Source organism: Bos taurus, chromosome 26 (assembly GCF_002263795.3).
Source record: "Bos taurus isolate L1 Dominette 01449 registration number 42190680 breed Hereford chromosome 26, ARS-UCD2.0, whole genome shotgun sequence".
Taxonomy (NCBI): Eukaryota; Metazoa; Chordata; class Mammalia; order Artiodactyla; family Bovidae; genus Bos; species Bos taurus.
The window spans coordinates 36936871-36956198 of NC_037353.1; positions in this window are offsets into that span (position 1 = coordinate 36936871).

The window sequence follows — 19328 nt, forward strand, 5'->3', positions numbered from 1 at the left end:
TTCTGCACCTGCTCTCTTATCTGGGCACAGAGTCATCTTTTTTAGGGACACATATTCAGGATTCAAAGGCAGTGGTTCTTTATCATGAGTCTCGGCTCCTGACCTCACAGAGCACATCTGAGCAGGTAGATTAGACAGATGCTGTACACATAAACCTCCAACTCTCCTCAAGAGAATATCTTTTCTGTTTTTTTTTTTTTTTTTTCTGGACAGAATTTTCCAAGTTGAATCTCAGCTTATTCTCTCCCTCGTAGTTTCATCCGATGGTCTATAACTTGTTCTTCCATTATGCGTTAACCACAGCTCCTTCACTTAGCTCACTTTTTCTTCTGCATTATTGTTGAGAGGTAAATTGGTCGGGCATACTTTATTCTAACTTAAACTCACTTTTCTAGAATGACTGAATGACTTGGTTGAGTTTGCAGTGAAGAATTATCTTCAATTTCCTGTTTGTGAATTTACTGTGGTTTAGTCAAGCTGTTCAGGAGAAGGCAATGGCACCCCACTCTAGTCCTCTTGCCTGGAAAATCCCATGGGAGGAAGAGCCGGGTAGGCTGCAGTCCATGGGGTCACAAAGAGTCGGACAGGAATGAGTGATTTCACTTTGACTTTTCACTTTCATGCATTGGAGAAGGCAATGGCAACCCACTCCAGTATTCTTGCCTGGAGAATCCCAGGGACGGGGGAGCCTGGTGGGCTGCCGTCTATGGGGTCACACAGAGTTGGACAAGACTGAAGTGACTTAGCACCAGTAGCAGCAGCAGTCAAGCTGTTCACAGAAAAAAAATACATGGGTAGGTAATTTTGAGGGTTTATTTGGCAACCTTCCCTAACAGGCTCTGTGGTAACAAAGTCCTTTTCAATCACAAGCATATTCCAGAATCGTGGAATTAAAAAGAACCACATTGAAATTTAAGCATTGCTTATTCAGATGTAAGGAGAAGGGCATGGCAACCCACTCCAGTATTCTCGCCTGGAGGATCCCCATGGACAGAGGAGCCTGGCGGGCTGCAGTCCATGGGGTCCCAAAGAGCAGACATGACTGAGCAACTAAGTACACACCCACTCAGATGTAAAGATAAATTTAATGTCTACACTTATGACCTTCCCTCAGTGTTTAATGATAAAAGTTTTTCAGTGGTTAACATTGGAAACATTTGTGTTCTCTCTCTTTGGAATTGCAAGCAAAGGGAAACATTTACCCATAAAAGGACATTTCTATTCTAGCACAGTGTATGGAACCTCCTGAAACTGCCTGGTGAATGGGGAAAATTTGTCCTATTAGATATTGCAAATGCTTTTTTTAAAAGACATAAAACATACTTCATACCTATCTACTTTTAAGTTAAATTTAAATATATCGTGGTTTTGAGTATTCTGAGTCATATACACTTAAAAAATGTCACTGTTAAATATCCTTGAGAGTTTTTTAGATATAATTTACATAAAGCAAAGTGTACGATATGGCTTAAATGTAGGGCTTGAGGCACTCTTATGCATACTGTGTAACCTCTACTCAGATCAAGATGTAGAACACCCTAGAGAGTTCCCTTCTGGCCCTGCTCTCAGCCTCCCCCACTCAGAGGTAGCCACTTCTCTGACTTTGTCACCGGATGATAGTTTTCTGTTTGTGACCTTCACATAATAGGAATCATACAATATTATTACACGTTTTTGAGTTTTTAAAAACTGAATTATTGTTTTTAAAAACCATATGATCCAGGAATTCTATTTCTGAATATAGGCCCAAAGAAATTGAAAGCAAGGCTTCAAACAGACATTTGTACACCCATGCTCATAGCAGCAGCATTCACAGTAGTCAAAAGGCAGAAGCAATGAAGTGACCATTCATGGATGAGTGGATAAGCAAAATGTGGTACATACAAATATTACTCAGTGCTAAAAAGGCAAGAAAGAATACACAAGTTACATCATGGATGATACTTGAGGATATTGCTCTAAGTGAAACATATCAGTTACCAAAGGAAAAATACTGTGTGAGTCCAGTTACATGACGTACCTAGAGTACTCAAGCTCATAGCACAGAAAATAGAACGGTGGTTGCCAGGAACCATGGGGAGAATAGAAGTGTAGAGTTATTCTTTAATGGCACAGAAAATCAGTTTAAGTGAAATAAAACTGAAAGAGATGGATGGTGGTGATGATAGCACAACAGTGTGAATGTTTAATGCCACTGAACTATATACATCAGAATGGTTAAGATGGTAAACTTTGTTATTAGTGTTTTACCACAATTTTTAAATCAAATTATTTCAGTCATTTTTCCAGTCTTTGAAAGCTAGATTCAACAGTTTTTGGCACTTGTTTGTAAATGCTGCTGTTGGGGGCAATGGCAGAGAAACACAAATATTGTATTTCAAGAGTTGTCTAATGAAAGCCTTTGTAAAGGGCTAAAACCCTATACTTTCAAATTACTCAACAGGTAAAAGTTTGGCTATGCTGCATATTTTTTTTAATTTAAAATCTATATTCATAAAATAGCCTTAGAATCTTGAAAGAAAGCCATACATTGTTTTATCTGTAAGTGCATTTGGATCCAGGATATCTCCAGCTCAAGCCAGAGATGGAAAAATTCATGCATGAAAAGGGAAGTCTTCTGACCAAGATAGGACCCTTATGCTCGAGTTTAAAGCCTAAACCAAGAAAAATAAAAAAATGAGTATTTCTCCTCCCTCTGAATTAATGGTCATGGACACCAGCATTGAGTGGGAAATAAGGTTGGAAAGTATGACTGACCTGAGAAATGTCAGGGATAAGACACTTCTGTGCTTAGAAAAGAGCATTTCTGCTGATGATATTGCAGTTAATTGTTGACACATTTGTTTGGATGTTTGGATGTGAGTTGCTAAGACAGAGGAGAGAGCGGGGAAAGACATACCTGCTACAATGTGTGTGTGTGTGTGTGCGTGCGCACGCGTGTACACACGTAAGAACCCAATGTGAGATCTACCCTGATAACAAGTTCTTCAGTGTACAATACAATATCGTTGACTATATGTACAGCATTATACAGCAGATGTCTAGAGCTTATTCATTTTGCTTAACTGAAATGTTATGCCTTTCGATTCATAACTCCCCACTTCCCTTTCCCAGCAACTGGCAATCACCATTTCACTCTGTTTCTGTGAGCTTAACTATTTTCAGTACCTCATATAACTGGAATCATGCAGTATTTTTCCTTCGGCAACCTTATTTCATTTAGTTCATGTCCTCAAGGTTCATCCATGTTGTCACATATTACAAAATTTCCTTCCTTTTAGAGGCTGAATAACACGCCATTGCACACATGTGCCTTGTCTTTATCCAATCATCTGACAATGGACACAACTCAATATCATAAGAAATAATAGCCCAATTTTAAAATGAGTGGAAGACTTGAATATCCTTTTCTCCAAAGAAGACATTAAAATGGCCAACACCTATGGCTGATTCATGTTGATGTTTGACAGAAAACAACAAAATTCTGTAAAGCAATTATCCTTCAACTGAAAAATAAATAAAAATTTTAAAAATTTATGAAAAAGTGCTCAGTGTCTCTAATCATCAAGGAAATGCAAATCAAAATGAGAATGAGGTATAGCCTCACCTGTCAGATTGGCTATTACCAAAAAACAAAAGACAACAAGCTTTAGTGAGGATGTGGAGAATTTGGAACTCTTGTACAACGTCGGTGGGAATACAAAATGGTACAGCTGCTGTGGAAATCTATATGGAGGTTCCTCAAAAGATTCAAAATAGGACTACCGTGCATCCAGCAATTCCATTTCTAGTTAATTATCTGAAAGAATTGAAGTCAGGAGCTCAAATAGGTATTCAGTTCAGTTCAGTTCAGTTGCTCAGTCGTGTCCAACTCTTTGTGACCCCATGAATCACGGCACGCCAGGCCTTCCTGTCCATCACCAACTCCCGGAATTCACTCAAACTCATGTCCATTGAGTCGGTGATGCCATCCAGCCATCTCATCCTTATTAGCATCCTTATATTCACTGTAGAACTGTTCACAGTAGCTGAGATGTGTAAACAAATTTTATGTTGACTCACCATGTACTATTTGGCAGAAGAAGGTGCTTAAATCATGTTCTGGATAAACTTGAAATTCATTTTGGAATGCTTTCCACATTTTCCATGAGCAGCCATTTGAATCCTCCTCAGGGAAAGATATGAATATCTGCTCCTCTAAGGATAACAAAAGCAAACTTTATGACTACTCTTTTTTTTAATGCCTATGTATTTTATCTAATCAAAATGAAGTTAAACTTATAAATCTTTTTACCTATAATGCTGTAATTCTACTTTTGATATATGTTCACCTGAAATTACAGTTTACTCTTGCCAAAGAGATGTGTTCTCAAATACTCGTAGTATACTGCAGTAGCCAAAAACCAGAGACATCTCATTGTCTGCCAATAACAAAGTGGCTAAATAAATTGTGGTATATTCATGCAATGAAATAACACACAATTTCTATAAAGAAAGGACTACTGATATATTCAACAACATGAATTATTCTCATAGACATAATATTGAATGAAAACTGTCAGACACAAAAGAATACATACCATATGAGTCCATTTATATGAAGCGTAAAAACAGGCAAAACTAATGAACAAAGGTGATATAGGTCAGAATAGGACTCTTGGGAGTAATTTCTCACTCAAAGGGGTCCTAAGGAAGTCTTCTGGGTGCTGAAATATTCCATATTTTGATTTTAGTAATGGTTACATGGATGTATATATACATGCATAAAAATTCATCAGGGGGTGTACTTTTTCTATTATAAGCCCTTAATTTTTTTTAATTTAATTTTATTTTTTAACTTTACAACATTGTATTGGTTTTTCCATATATCAAAATGAATCCGCCACAGGTGTACATGTGTTCCCCATCCTGAACCCTCCTCCCTCCTCCCTCCCCATACCATCCCTCTGGGTCGTCCCAGTGCACCAGCCCCAAGCATCCAGTATCATGCATCGAACCTGGACTGGCGACTCGTTTCATATATGATATTATACATGTTTTAATGCCATTCTCCCAAATCATCCCACCCTCTCCCTCTCCCACAGAGTCCAATAGACTGTTCTATACATCAGTGTCTCTTTTGCTGTCTCATATACAGGGTTATTGTTACCATCTTTCTAAATTCCATATATATGCGTTAGTATATTGTACTGGTGTTTTTCTTTCTGGCTTACTTCACTCTGTATAATAGACTCCAATTTCATCCACCTCATTAGAACTGATTCAAATGTGTTCTTTTTAATGGCTGAGTAATACTCCATTGTGTATATGTACCACAGCTTTCTTATCCATTCATCTGCTGATGGACATCTAGGTTGCTTCCATGTCTTGGCTATTATAAACAGTGCTTCGATGAACATTGGGGTACACGTGTCTCTTTCAATTCTAGTTTCCTCAGTGTGTATGCCCAGCAGTGGGATTGCTGGGTCATAAGGTAGTTCTATTTCCAGTTTTTTAAGGAATCTCCACACTGTTCTCCATAGTGGTTGTACTAGTTTGCATTCCCACCAACAGTGTAAGAGGGTTCCCTTTTCTCCACACCCTCTCCAGCATTTATTGCTTGTAGACTTTTGGATCGCAGCCATTCTGACTGGCATGAAATGCAATCCCTTAATTTTTAAAATGCTAAATTTTAATGTCTAGAAAACTTCAAACAGTGAAATTGTATGTTTGGAGATCTTTAGAGTCAGTAAGCCCAAGACATTTATGTAATTTAATGTTAATTGATATATTACATTGGTATTATTTTTGTTCTTCCATATAATAAACATATTCCATATAATAAATATAATAAATAAATATGTATTATTAATTTCTTTTTTCCATGATATGAGGCTTTTGGTAACTATGATCTATGAGAATAATTCTCCTCATAGATCTATTTTTAATCAACTTTGTCATAAACTTTGTTATTTAAAATAAACTGCAGTCAATTAAAGTAGATGATTTGATGAGTTCTGACAGTTGTATAAGCTGTTAAAACTGCCACCATAATGAAGATATATCCTCAAAAAATTCCTTATCTCCCCTTTACTGTCCATTCTTCCCTCCATCCTGGCTCTAAGCAACCATTCTGTTTTTGTATATGCAAAAAATTCACTTGTATTTTCTAGAATTTTAAATAAATGGTGTCAGACAATACATATTCTTTTGTTTCTGGCTTCTTTCACTCAATGTGATGACTTTGAGATTCATCCACGTTCTTGGGTGTGTCAGGAAGTCACTCCTTTATATTGATGAGAATTATTTTCTTGTATAGACATGCCACGTTTGTTAACCCAGCTATTTGTTGATGGATATTGGGTATTTCCAGATTTGGCTACTGGAAAGAAAGATGCAATGAACTTTCATATGTAAGTCTTCCTGTGTACATATTTTTATTTTTCTTGTATAAATACCTGGGAATCAAATGGCTGTTGGTAAGTGTATATTTAACTTTAAGAAACCAAGAAGTATTTTTCCTAAGTTCAGTTCAGATGCTCAGTCGTGTCTGACTCTTTGTGACCCCATGAACCGCAGCACGCCAGGCCTCCCTGTCCATTACCAACTTCTGGAGTCTACCCAAACCCATGTCCATCGAATCGGTGATGCCATCCAACCATCTCATCCTCTGTTGTCCCTTTCTCCTCCTGCCCTCAATCTTTCCTCGCATCAGGGTCTTTTCAAATGAGTCGGTTCTTCACATCAGGTGGCCAAAGTATTGGAGTTTCTTTCAGCTTCAACATCAGTCCTTCCAGTGAACACCCAGGACTGATCTCCTTTAGGATGGACTGGTTGGATCTCCTTGCAGTCCAGGGGACTCTCAAGAGTCTTCTCCAACACATCAGTTCAAAAGCATCAATTCTTTGGCACTCAGCTTTCTTTGTAGTCCAACTCTCACATCCATACATGACCACTGGAAAAACCATAGCCTTGACTAGACGGACCTTTGTTGGCAAAGTAATGTCTCTACTTTTTAATATGCTGTCTAGGTTGGTCATAGCTTTCCTTCCAAGGAGTAAGCGTCTTTTAATTTCATGGCTGCAATCACCATCTTCAGTGATTTAGGAGCCCAGAAAAATAAAGCCACTGTTTGGAGCCCAGAAAAATAAAGCCCTACCCAGCCACTGTTTCCCCATCTATTTGCCATGAAGTAATGGGACCAGATGCCATGATCTTAGTTTTCTGAATGTTGAGCTTTAAGCCAACTTTTTCACTCTCCTCTTTCATTTTCATCAAGAGGCTCTCTAGATCTTCTTCACTTTCTTCCATAAAGGTGGTGTCATCTGCATGTTGAGGTTATTGATATTTCTCCCAGCAATCTTGATTCCAGCTTGTGCTTCCTCCAGCCCAGCATTTTCCTAAGTGGTTATATATTATTGCATACCTACTAGCATTGTATTTTTCAGTTTCTCTGTATTCTTGTCAACACTTGGTATTGTTAGTCTTTTAAATTTTAGCCAGTCTAATAGATATAGTGGCATCTTATTATGATCTTAATTTGCATTTCCTTGATTATGCTAATATGTTCAGTGGTATAAAGGAAATTATGTCATAAGGAATGAACACAGAGAAAATCTTAGAAGAGAAGTAAAAACTGTACAAAAGGATGAATTAGAAATTCCAGCATGAATACATAAAATATATTAAAAATTCCACAAATGGCTTAATAGATTGATGATGACAGAAGAACTTGACTATAGATCAGTAGAAATTATCCAATTTTAAGAACAGAGAAAAATATTGAAATATAATAAAGAACAGAACCTTAACAACCTGGTGAGCCATATCAAAAAGCCTAACATACATATTATAATTTGAGTACTAGAAGAAAAGGGACAGGTTGTACATTACAAATATTTGAAGAAAAATTCCCAAATTTGCTGAAAGATATAAATTTACACATTCAGTAGGCTTAGCAAACTCCAGGGAGGATAAATGCAAAGAAACCACACCTGGGCACCATATAATCAAAATGCTGAAACCGAAGATAAATTCTTGAGAACAGCTGGGGAAAACCACATATTACACATGATTTAAATAACTGCTCACTTCTCATTAGAAATCTAAAATCCAGAAGAAAACAGAATGTCTTTAAAATGCTGAAGGGATAAAGCATCAGCCATATTTCTATATCCAACAAAATACCCTTCAAGACTGACATGAGAAGAAAACAAAAATACTAACTCAAAAAGATATATACATTCCCATGTTTAGAGCAGCATTATTTGCAATAACCAAGATATTAGGAATCAACCTAAGTATCCATCAACAGATGAATGGATACAGAAGATGTGACGCACTACACAAGCACACAGATGCACAAAACTTGAACAATGGAAGACTCATGCTCAGTCACTCAGTCATGTCCAACTCTTTGCAATCCCATGGACTATAGCCCACCAGGCTCCACTGTCCATGGAATTTTCTAGGCAAGAATATTGGAGTGGGTTGCCATTTCCTTCTTTGGGGAACCTTCCCTACCCAAGGATCAAACCCAAGTTTCCTGCATCTCCTGCTTCTCAGGTGTATTCTTTACCACTGAGCCATCATGGAAGCCCAATGGAATGCTACTCAGTCATTAAAAAGAATGAAATATTTTCATCTGCAATAACATGGATGGACCTTGAGGGAATTATGCTAAGTGAAATAAATCAGACAGAAAGACAAATACTGTATGTTCTCACAAGTGGAATCTAAAACCAAAACTAAGCAGCAGCAAAGAAAACCCCAAGCTCATAGGTAGAGACCAGATCAGTGGTTGCCAGGGGTAGGGGTAGGGATGGGGTAAGTGATATGGGTTAAGGAGATCTAAAAATACAAACTTCCAGTTATAAATAATTCATGGGATGTAATATACAGCCTGGTGACTATGTATTGCATATTTAAAAGTTGATTAGAGAGTAGATCTTAAAAGTTTTCATCATAAGAAAAGGAACTGTAACTATGTTTGGAAATGGATGTTAACTGCACTTACTGTAGTGATAATTTCTCAGTATATACAAATATTGAATCATTATCTTGTATACCTGAAACTAATGAGATGTTATAAGTCAGCTATAAATGGTCTGCTAGGTCACTTCAGTCGTGTTTGACTCTTTTGTGATCCCACCAAGCTCCTCTGTCCATGGCATTCTCCAGGCAGGAATACTGCAGTGGGTTGCCATTTCCTCCTGCAAGGGATCTTCCTCACACAGGGGTCAAACTCGTGTCTTTTATGTCTCCTCCATTGGCAGGCCTGTTCTTTATCACTAGCGCCACCAGGGAAGCACCCTCCCCCCTCAAAAAAAGTGGTGTGCCAAGTCATTAAGGTGACAGAGGATGAGATGGTTGAACGACATCACTGACTCAATGGACATGAGTTTGAACAAACTCCAGGAAATAGTGAAGGACAGGGAAGCCTGGCATGCTACAGTTCATGGGGTATCAAAGAATCAGACATGACTTAGCGGTTGAACAACATGTCAACTATACCTTGATTTTTTAAAAGAGATTTTAAAAACAGTTCAAAGAATTAGGGAGCCTGCTCTAAGAAGAGTAATGCAAAATTATGAATGTAAAATTAGGCATAGAACCTTGAAAAGACCCATGCACCTGAAAAGGGGCTCTAAAATTTAAGCCAGGTAGATCTGGCTTGAGATGATTCCTGCTGGCATTCTGCTTGCAGACAAGTTTCTCCTTTTTCAAAAACATAATACCAATTCTTAAAAAATAAGCCTTCTGTCTTGTCTGTCTGTACTAGGGCTTAATAACTATACTTCTATTCCTCATTCTATTTCTATTTCTGTTCCTAATTGCTATTTCTCAATTTGAGTTAACTTGAGAGCTGTCAGAAATGGAAGTTTCCTGGTAAAGCCGTTTACAATGTAAAAGTCCTCTGCTCTCAACAACCTTTCTTTTGTGGCCTGAATCTTATTGTGTCCCATGATTTTAGGCAAGAACAGTATCTTTATATTGAATTTCTTTTAACCTAAAGGTTGCTTGTGTTTGTATCCAGAGCACTTTCCTCAGTAATCTGAAGTCTCTCTTGTTAAGAGGTTTTTCTTCCTTTTCTTGTCATCGCTAATCCATGCATTAGTTACTTTTCTGAGTTACTGCAATTTCATCGGTTCTCAGGTAGCACTGCTGCTGCTGCTGCTGCTAAGTCGCTTCAGTCGTGTCCGACTCTGTGTGACCCCATAGACGGCAGCCCGCCAGCTCCGCCATCCCTGGGATTCTGCAGGCAAGAATACTGGAGTGGGTTGCCATTTCCTTCTCCAATGCATGAAAGTGAAAGGTGAAAGTGAAGTCGTTCAGTCGTGTCTGACTCTTAGCGACCCCATGGACTGCAGCCTACCAGGCTCCTCCGTCCATGCGATTTTCCAAGCAAGAGTACTGGAGTGGGGTGCCGTTGCCTTAAAACAAAACCCTGCCTGCCAATGCAGGAGACATAAGACACATGGATTCAATCCCTGGGTGGGGAAGATTTCCCGGAGGAGGAAATGGCAATCCACTCCAGTATTCATGCCTGGAGAATCCCATGGACAGAGGAGTCTGGCAGGCTACAGTCCATAGGGTCACAAAAGAGTCGGAAACAACTGAAGTGACTCAGCACACCCGCATAAGCATGAACGCATATTCTTGCTTATAAAGAACTAGTTTAGTAGAAAGATTGTGGAATTTCAAGTCAGAGGATCTGGATTTAAGTGTTGACCCACTCTACGTACAACCTATATTGTCACTTAATACCTACCTGTTCTCAATAATTTGTCATAAAATGGGGATAAGGTTACTGTGAGAGAAAATCATATGGGAAAGTAGTTGTAAAAGAAAAGAATGTTTTAAAAACAAGAGTGAAGTGAAATGAAGCCATTTTTAGATCAAAGAAAACAAAGCGAATGTAGGCCTTCTAGACTACAAGAAATTCCAAAGACGGAAACTTGCGATGAAACACATCAGAAATGGTAAATATGTGGACAAATGAAACAGATTATCTTTCCACCCATAACATTTTTCAAATCTGTGACTTGATTGTGACATCATCCTGTGGGGTGTGTCTTATTATATACATGTAATAGGTATGACAACTATAGCATAAAGGGACAGAGAATGGTAGGAAATGAACCTACACAGCTGCAAAGTTGTTAACATTTATGTGAAGTGGTACAGTGTTAACTCTAAGTAGACTGTGAAAAGTTAAAGATACATGTCTCCCTAGAGCAACTGCTAAAAACCAATAGAGGTTAAAATAACACAGTAGAAATTAAAATCAATGAATTTGTATAATCAGAAGTAAATACCTGAAGGGATACCTGGAGCATAACTTAAGGCCAGAGGTGTGTGGCAGGAGGAACACAGTTCCACCTTTAGTGATGAGAACAGCAGTGTTACCTCATGCTCAGCCCCAAAGTCAGGGGTTTCAAGGACTCTTCCTAGGTAGGTAGACAGACTGACAGATACTGACAGATATCAGTAGAGGTGGAGAATAAAGCTACATTAGAGACAATTGGGGAAAGCCTGGCAGTGGGGCTTGGAGTCTGGTCTGGACTCTGCAGTAACTGATGCTCTGTCCCTGTGCAAATTACTTTCCCTCTTTGAGCCTTGACTTCTCCAATTTTGGTGAAATTGAGAATGTGAAAGATTGTTTCACATAATATTTTGGCCACTTGATGCGAAGATCTAACTCATTTGAAAAGACCCTGACGCTGGGAAAGATTGGAGGCGGGAGGAGAAGGGGACGACAGAGGATGAGGTGGTTGGATGGCATCACCGACTCAATGGACATGAGTTTGAGTAAACTCCGGGAGTTGGTGATGGACAGGGAGGCCTGGCGTGCTGCAGTCCATAGGGTCGCAAAGAGTCGGACACAACTGAGCGATCGAACTGACTGACTGACTGACTAAAAGATTATTTCTAAGATTGCTTCCTTTAAACAAACAGGATTTGGAATGAGGTTAGGCTATTTGTAAATTAATTACTTTTAAGTTTTGTTGTAGGTGGTTTTCGCTTTCCCTCTAGCTCTAATATAGTAAGATTTCATTTTTTTATTTTGCTTATGACGTTCTCCTTTATCATAGACTCCTCACATTATAAAGCTCTGGTGAATACCTGTATGTTTTCATTGGAAGTAACTTTCCACTGATATGTATTAATGGTAAAGATGTAAAAGTCATTTGATGTTTTTTAATGGTCTTTTAATCATAGGGGAAAAAAACCTTTTTTCACTTCCCTTCAATATATTTAGTTAAGGGGCCCTCTAGTGGAAGAATCTTGCATATAGCACTACAGTAGTTAAAATGCTTACAGATTGATGCCTCAGATGGTAAAGAGTCTGTCCGAGATGCAGACCTGGGTTCTATCCCTGAGTCGGGAAAATCCCTTGGAGAAGGGAATGGCTATCCACTCCAGAGTTTTTGCCTGGAGAATTCCCTAGATAGAGGAGCCTGGAGTGCTGCAGTCCATGGGGTCGCAAAGAGTCAGACACGACTGAGCGACTGAACTGAACTGATACATTAAAAAATAAAATATCTATGCTTATATTACAGTAAAATTCCCCAAATTCAGGCCCTCATTTAAATTAAACTTCTAGTTAATTCATTATCAAAATATAAGACTGCATAGATAAGATTATAACAGTTAAATTCTTTCGGTCCCAATTATCGTTTGTTGCCATTAGATTAACCGTGTGCGTGAGAATGTATAAAATAGAAGTGATATTACGTTACTCCCCAAAAATGTGTCCAAAGAAAAGACACTTGAGTCCCATATCATTTACCTCTTTCCTAGAGAGTGTCTGCATTTTTCAGGTGAAAGAAAGACTGTGTCGACTGGAGAGAAAGTACACTTAGAACAGAACTTGGGTCTCTCAGAGTGATGGTGGGGGCCAATGTGCATTTCCCCTTTTGCTTACATGTCAAAGGAAAGTCACAAACACTTCTAGCTACAAAATATGCCTTATCAAAAACAAACAAACAAAATCTGACCTGTTACTAGGTTCCACAGGTTCCTCCCTTAGGAATTTGTTCTAAATTAGTTGCATTAAGTGTGATAACCTATACACGCTCTTCCCTTAATTCAGCAGAAAAGTACTGTGAAAGGCAATGATTTTTAAGCTTCATTCAGAAGCCAGCTTGACCTCATTTGCAGTCAATTATGCTAAAAGATATAAATATATCTAAAGCAATTTAATTAATTAATCTGGTATGTATACTGAGTTTCAATCCATTATTAGTTTTAGCTTTAACAAATTGATATAATCCATCTAAAATATCAAATTGGTTGTATTAAAAGGAGCCTCAAAGGGCAAATGAAAAACTGAACTTACTAAGCAGAAAGAGATATGAAAATCATCTTAGACTTGAATTTCAAGAGGGTAAGTAACTATTTTAGGGCTTCCCTGGTAGCTCAGTCAGTAAAGAATCTACCTGCAGTGCAGGAGACCTGGGTTCAATCCCCAGGTCAGGAAGATCCCCTGGAAAAGGAAATGGCAGCCCACTATAATATTCTTGCCTGGAAAATCCTGTGGACGGAGGAGCCTGATGGGCTACAGTCCATGGCGTCACAAGAGTAGGACATGACTTAGCGACTAAACCACCACCAAGTAACTATTTCATTATTAGTTTTAAAACAGGTTCCTAAATTGGTTTCTGATAAGAACCTTAAATGACTCATCAATAAATTTAGCTTTCTTTTCACAGTAGAGGGGCAAGATAATGACTCATGACAACTACCTTAAGAGTTATATGTACTCTTATTTTCTTTATAAAAACAAAGAAAAAAAATGGCTAAAAATATTTGGAATGCTTTTATATCTTCCCTTGCTGCTGCTGCTAAGTTGCTTCAGTCGTGTCCGACTCTGTGCGACGCCATAGACGGCAGCCCACCAGGCTCCCCCGTCCCTGGGATTCTCCAGGCAAGAACACTGGAGTGGGCTGCCATTTCCTTCTCCAATGCATGAAAGTGAAAAGTGAAAGTGAAGTCGCCCAGTCGTGTCCGACTCCTAGCGACCCCAGGGACTGCAGCCTACCAGGCTCCTCTGTCTATGGGATTTTCCAGGCAAGAGTACTGGAGTGGGGTGCCATTGCCTTCTCCGATATCTTCTCTTGAGTGGACATAAATCCCACTGTTCCTTTTAGATATTACTGTCGGATTGTCTTGTCAAGTCAAAGTGCCAGAGGTTTCCACTGCATATGCTATTTTGTTATTGACTCATTTGGGCACGTTCTGAAGCAGTTTACTGTCTGAAAGTGGGCACTTGTCTTCTGAGGTTCATGTCCCTGGAGACTCCTGGCTCCCAGTCTCCTGGGAGGGCTGAAAGGACAGATGGGGCCACCAGGCAAATCAGAGCCTGTCCATCCTGCAGCTCTGGGTAGGAAAGGCAATACATTTAAGTCCTCTGATTATAATCCAATACAAGAATTATAGTTCTTGTATGTATGGATTTATTTTTAAAAGTCAAATATCCCACTGGTGTATCCTGACCAGGATAATAATTAGGAAAAAAGAAAACAGTCTTTAATGTATAATCAAGGCTGATTTCACTAGAGAATTTACGATGTGTAAACATTTAAGAAGTAGTTATTCTAGTAGCATTCTCAACTCAGAGAGTTTTGCAGGATATCCTTGCCCTTCCTGTAATGTTTAATTGAGAAAAGTATTTGTCATGACATGGAGATGACTAGGGAATGGATATCACCCATAAAAAATGGATAGTATTTCCAGTAATTTTATGACTCATACAATTTTCTCATACATTTAAGAAATTCTTTATATAACTGCTTATCCAGGAAAGAGTATTTTAGAGAAAGTGGAATTTAATTTAACTTTGTACTATATTTAGTATAACTTAAGTTATCCAAATGACTGCCTCATCTAAAGTATTTACTTTTCAGCAACATGCTCAGCACTCTCCAGACAAAGTTATAGTCATCCTATAAATTAAGAAAACATAATTGGCTTAATTATCACTTACTGTGTTAACTGTGATTTTCCTTATGTGCTTTCAATTACTTGTCAATTATTTCTCATAATCAAGTATAAAAATACACATATTTATTAAACTTAGACTTGGTGAATATGTGTCATTTCACAATTAAAATATCAAATTATATGTTAAGCATGTATTTTTAATCAGAGGTAAGATATTTTGGCCTAGAAGGGGGAAAGATTGAGTTTAATTAGAAAAAAATAAAATAGATTGTTAGTAAATTCTGCAAAGCCTTATAGAAGCACAAATAAAATAGGAAAAGTTCATCAGAATAACAGTAATAATAATAATAATAATAAATAAATCATCTACTCTACACCAGGCCCCATTCTACTGCTTTCCCTTATCTACTCCTCACAGGAGCACAATGAGATAAGTTTTATAGCATCTCTATTTTATAGATGAGGAAATTGAAATACAAAGATCATTAGATTTCACTGGTTTTTCTATGATGTGCATCAGTGTGATTTTCACTGGATTTATCCTGCTTGGGGATTGTTGAATTTCTTGTATGTATGGATTCATTTTTAAAAGTCAATGTTAGACATTTTCAGCCATTATATCTTCAAATACTTAATTTAGCATCTTACCCAGGATTCCAATTTTGTATATATTAAAATGCTTGTTATTTTCTCACCAGTCACTCTGGTTCTATTCAATTTTTCAGCCTTTTCTTCTCTATCTACTTCAATAAAATAGTTTCTATTGCCATGCTTCAGTTTACTGATCTTTTCTTCTGTAGTGCGCAATCTTTTGTTACATCCATTGTTAGAATTTCTATTCCTAACTCATGTATCCATGTTTTCCTTTAGATCTTGAATATATTTATGGTGTGTGTGTGTGTGTGTGTCTTAGTTGTGTCCAACTCTTTGTGACCCTATGGACTGTGGCCCTCCAGGCTCTTCTGTCCATGGGATTTCCCAGGCAAGAATACTGGAGTGGGTTGCCATTTCCTCCTCCAGGGGATCTTCCCCACTTAGAGATCAAACCCATGTCTCCTACATTGGTAGGCAGATTCTTTAGCACTAGCACCACCTGGGAAGTTATGGTAGATATTTTTAAATTTTTATTTTCTAATTTTATTATTTCCATTAATTCTGGATATCTCCCTATTAACTGGTAAGTCATATTTTTCTGCTTCTTTGCATGTCTGGTAATTTATCATTGCTGGTCATTTATAATTTTACATTATTGAGTATATTATTTTCTTCTACCAAAGATAATTTTATGACTTTAATTTTTCTTTTTTAGTTGAATGGAGGACTCAGTTAATTTACTTGCAGATCAGTCTAATCTTTTTGAAATTTGTTCTTATGTTCTGTTAAGCTAAATTAGGATTAACCTTTATTCTTGGGCTATGTTAGCTCTCCTCCTACAGCATGGCCTTTTGGAAGGTATCTATTGAATGCCTTGATCATTCAAATTAGATCTCTTAATCTTCTTAGGCCATATGTTTACCAATTGTGTGTGAGCTGCAGGAGTTGTTCAGATTATAAATTTTTCCCCAAACAGTTAATCTTTCCCTAATCAGTTCAGTTCACTCTTTGAGACCCCATAGACTGCAGCACACCAGGCTTCCCAGTCCATCACTAACTCCCAGAGCGTACTAAAACTCATGTCCATCATTTCAGTGATACCATCCAGCCATCTCATCCTCTGTCATCCCCTTCTCCTCCCGCCTTCAATCTTTCCCAACATCAGGCTCTTTTCCAATGAGTCGGTTCTTCACATCAGGTGGCCAAAGTACTGGAGTTTCAGCTTTTGCATCAGTTCTTCCAGTGCATATTCAGGACTGATTTCCTTTAGGATGGACTGGTTGGATCTCCTTGCAGTCCAAGGGACTCTCAAGAGTCTTCTCCAACACATCAATTCAAAAGCATCAATTCTTTGGTGCTCCGCTTTCTCTATAGTCCAACTCTCACATCCATACATGACTACTGGAAAAACCATAGCCCTGACTAGATGGACCTTTGTTGGCAAAGTAATGTCTCTGCTTTTTAATATGCTGTCTAGGTTGGTCATAGCTTTTCTTCCAAGGAGCAAGCATCTTTTAATTTCATGGCTGCAGTCACCATCTGCAGTGATTTTGGAGCCCCCCAAGATAAAGTCTGTCACTATTTCCATTGTTTCCCCATCTATTTGCCATGAAGTAAGTGATGGGATCAGATGCCATGATCTTAGTTTTCTGAATGTTGACTTTTAAGCCAACTTTTTCACTTTCCTCTTTCACTTTCATCAAGAGGCTCTTTATTTCTTTTTTGCTTTCTTCCATAATAAGGGTGGTATTATCTGCCTATCTGAGGTTATTGTTATTTCTCCCGGCAATCTTGATTTCAGCTTGTGCTTCCCCCAGCCCAGCGTTTCACATGATTTGCTCTGCATATAAGTTAAATAAGCAGGGTGATGATATACAAGCTTGACCTACTCCTTTCCCGATTTGGAACCAGTCTGTTGTTCCATGTCCAGTTCTAACTGTTGCTTCTTGACCTGCATACAGATTTCTCAGGAGGCAGGTCAGGTGGTCTGGTATTCCCATTTCCTGAAGAATTTTCCACAGTTTTTTGTGATCCACACAGTCACAGGCTTTAGAGTAGTCAATAAAGCAGAAGTAGATGTTTTTCTGGAACTCTCTTGCTTTTTTGCTGATCCAGTGAATGTTGGCAATTTGATCTCTGGTTCCTCTGCCTTTTCTAAATCCAGCTTGAACATCTGGAAGTTCACAGTTCACATGCTGTTGAAGCCTGGCTTGGAGAATTTTGAGCACTACTTTGCTCGCGTGTGAGATGAGCGCAATTGTGCTGTAGTTTGAACATTCTTTGGCATTGCCTTTCTTTGGGGTTGGAATGAAAACTGACCTTTTCCAGTCCTGTGACCACTGCTGAGTTTTCCAGATTATCCAAGATTCAAGTGGAGCCCCGTGCCATTTTCTGAAAACTTTTCATCTTTATAGCTTCCTGCACTCCAGTACTTTGCTCTGCACCTTCTAACTACTTTAGGCTCCGCGAACTCCACTCTTTTTCTCCTCGGCTCAATTAGTCTGCCTTGCTCCAGCTGGAACCTCCCTCCTTGTGCTGAGGTTCAGGAAATGCCTCCAGGCATATAGCTAGAGAGATCAAAAGTCTCACCTCATTTGTTTTTCTTTTTACCCCATTTATTACAATCCTGCACTACCCATTGTTCAGTCTTTGCAAATCACTGATATATTGTCCAAACTTTTAATTATGTATGGTAAAAGAACAATCCTGATACCAGCTGCTCCATCATGGCTTGAAAGAGAAATCCATTCGCTTATAATTTTTTAAGTGGATTTTGCCAGCCTTAAAAGGTTAGTGATGAAATGCACGTGGTGAGACAGCCTCTGGCTTTGCCTGCCCTCTGTCAGTTTCCTCAGATCATTTCTAATTGTTTGATCCCCAAAACATCTCAGGTATAGAACAAAAAAGATTTTTTACAAATTATTAGTTTAGTATTTTTCTTTATTTTTTTCCCTTTGTTTGTTATCTCTCTTTTGTCCCTCTTTCATCATAGCTTTCAGTACCCAAGCTGTGACCTCTGAGTCTGTTGAATTTTGCATCTCTCTACCTACTTGCTATTTCTTCCTGCTCAATGACATCTGCTGAATCTTGTTATTCCGTTCTTTAAGTACCTTGGAGTTGCATCCTATTAAAACCTCTTGAGAGCTCATGTCTTGAAAGGAGTTCAGAGTGGCTGGAAAACGGTCCAAATGGGTATCAGCAAGGTTGGAGACCTCAGGGAAGCTAATCGTATCTATAAAGTCTTACTTGTAGTGAGGAATTCCCCAGACACTAGCTACATGTGGCCACTTGAAATGTGACGCCTGTTGAAATGATAATATTTTGGATATTTTGGACTAAGTAAGTTGTTAAAATGTATTCACCTATCTCTTTTTACTTTTCAAAATGTGGCTTACGATACAATATTCCTATCAGGCCGTGCTGACCTAGAAAGCACAGGGCAGGGAAGGAGGCTAAAGTTTTAAGGACAATAGTGTGGCCAGTCTGTGTTTTAAACCTGACTGTCAGGCAGTGTAGAGGATACACACTGTTCTTCTGGGGACAAGGAAAGCAATTAGAAGACTACTGTGACGGTCCAGGGAAGAAATTATTATCATATTTAATATCACAATGGTTTTATTTCCATTGGAAAAAAAATTGCCATTTGCTGCATTAGTAGTAAGGGAGCAAAATACAAATAAAGCAAGTTATCAAAAAAAAATGTGGGGTCCGCGGCGCGCACCCGCCGCAATGGTGCGGGTGCGCGGGCTTAGTGGTTGCAGCGTGTTCTTCAGCTCCGGGTTGAAGCCGGAGCCGGAGCCGGAGCCGGA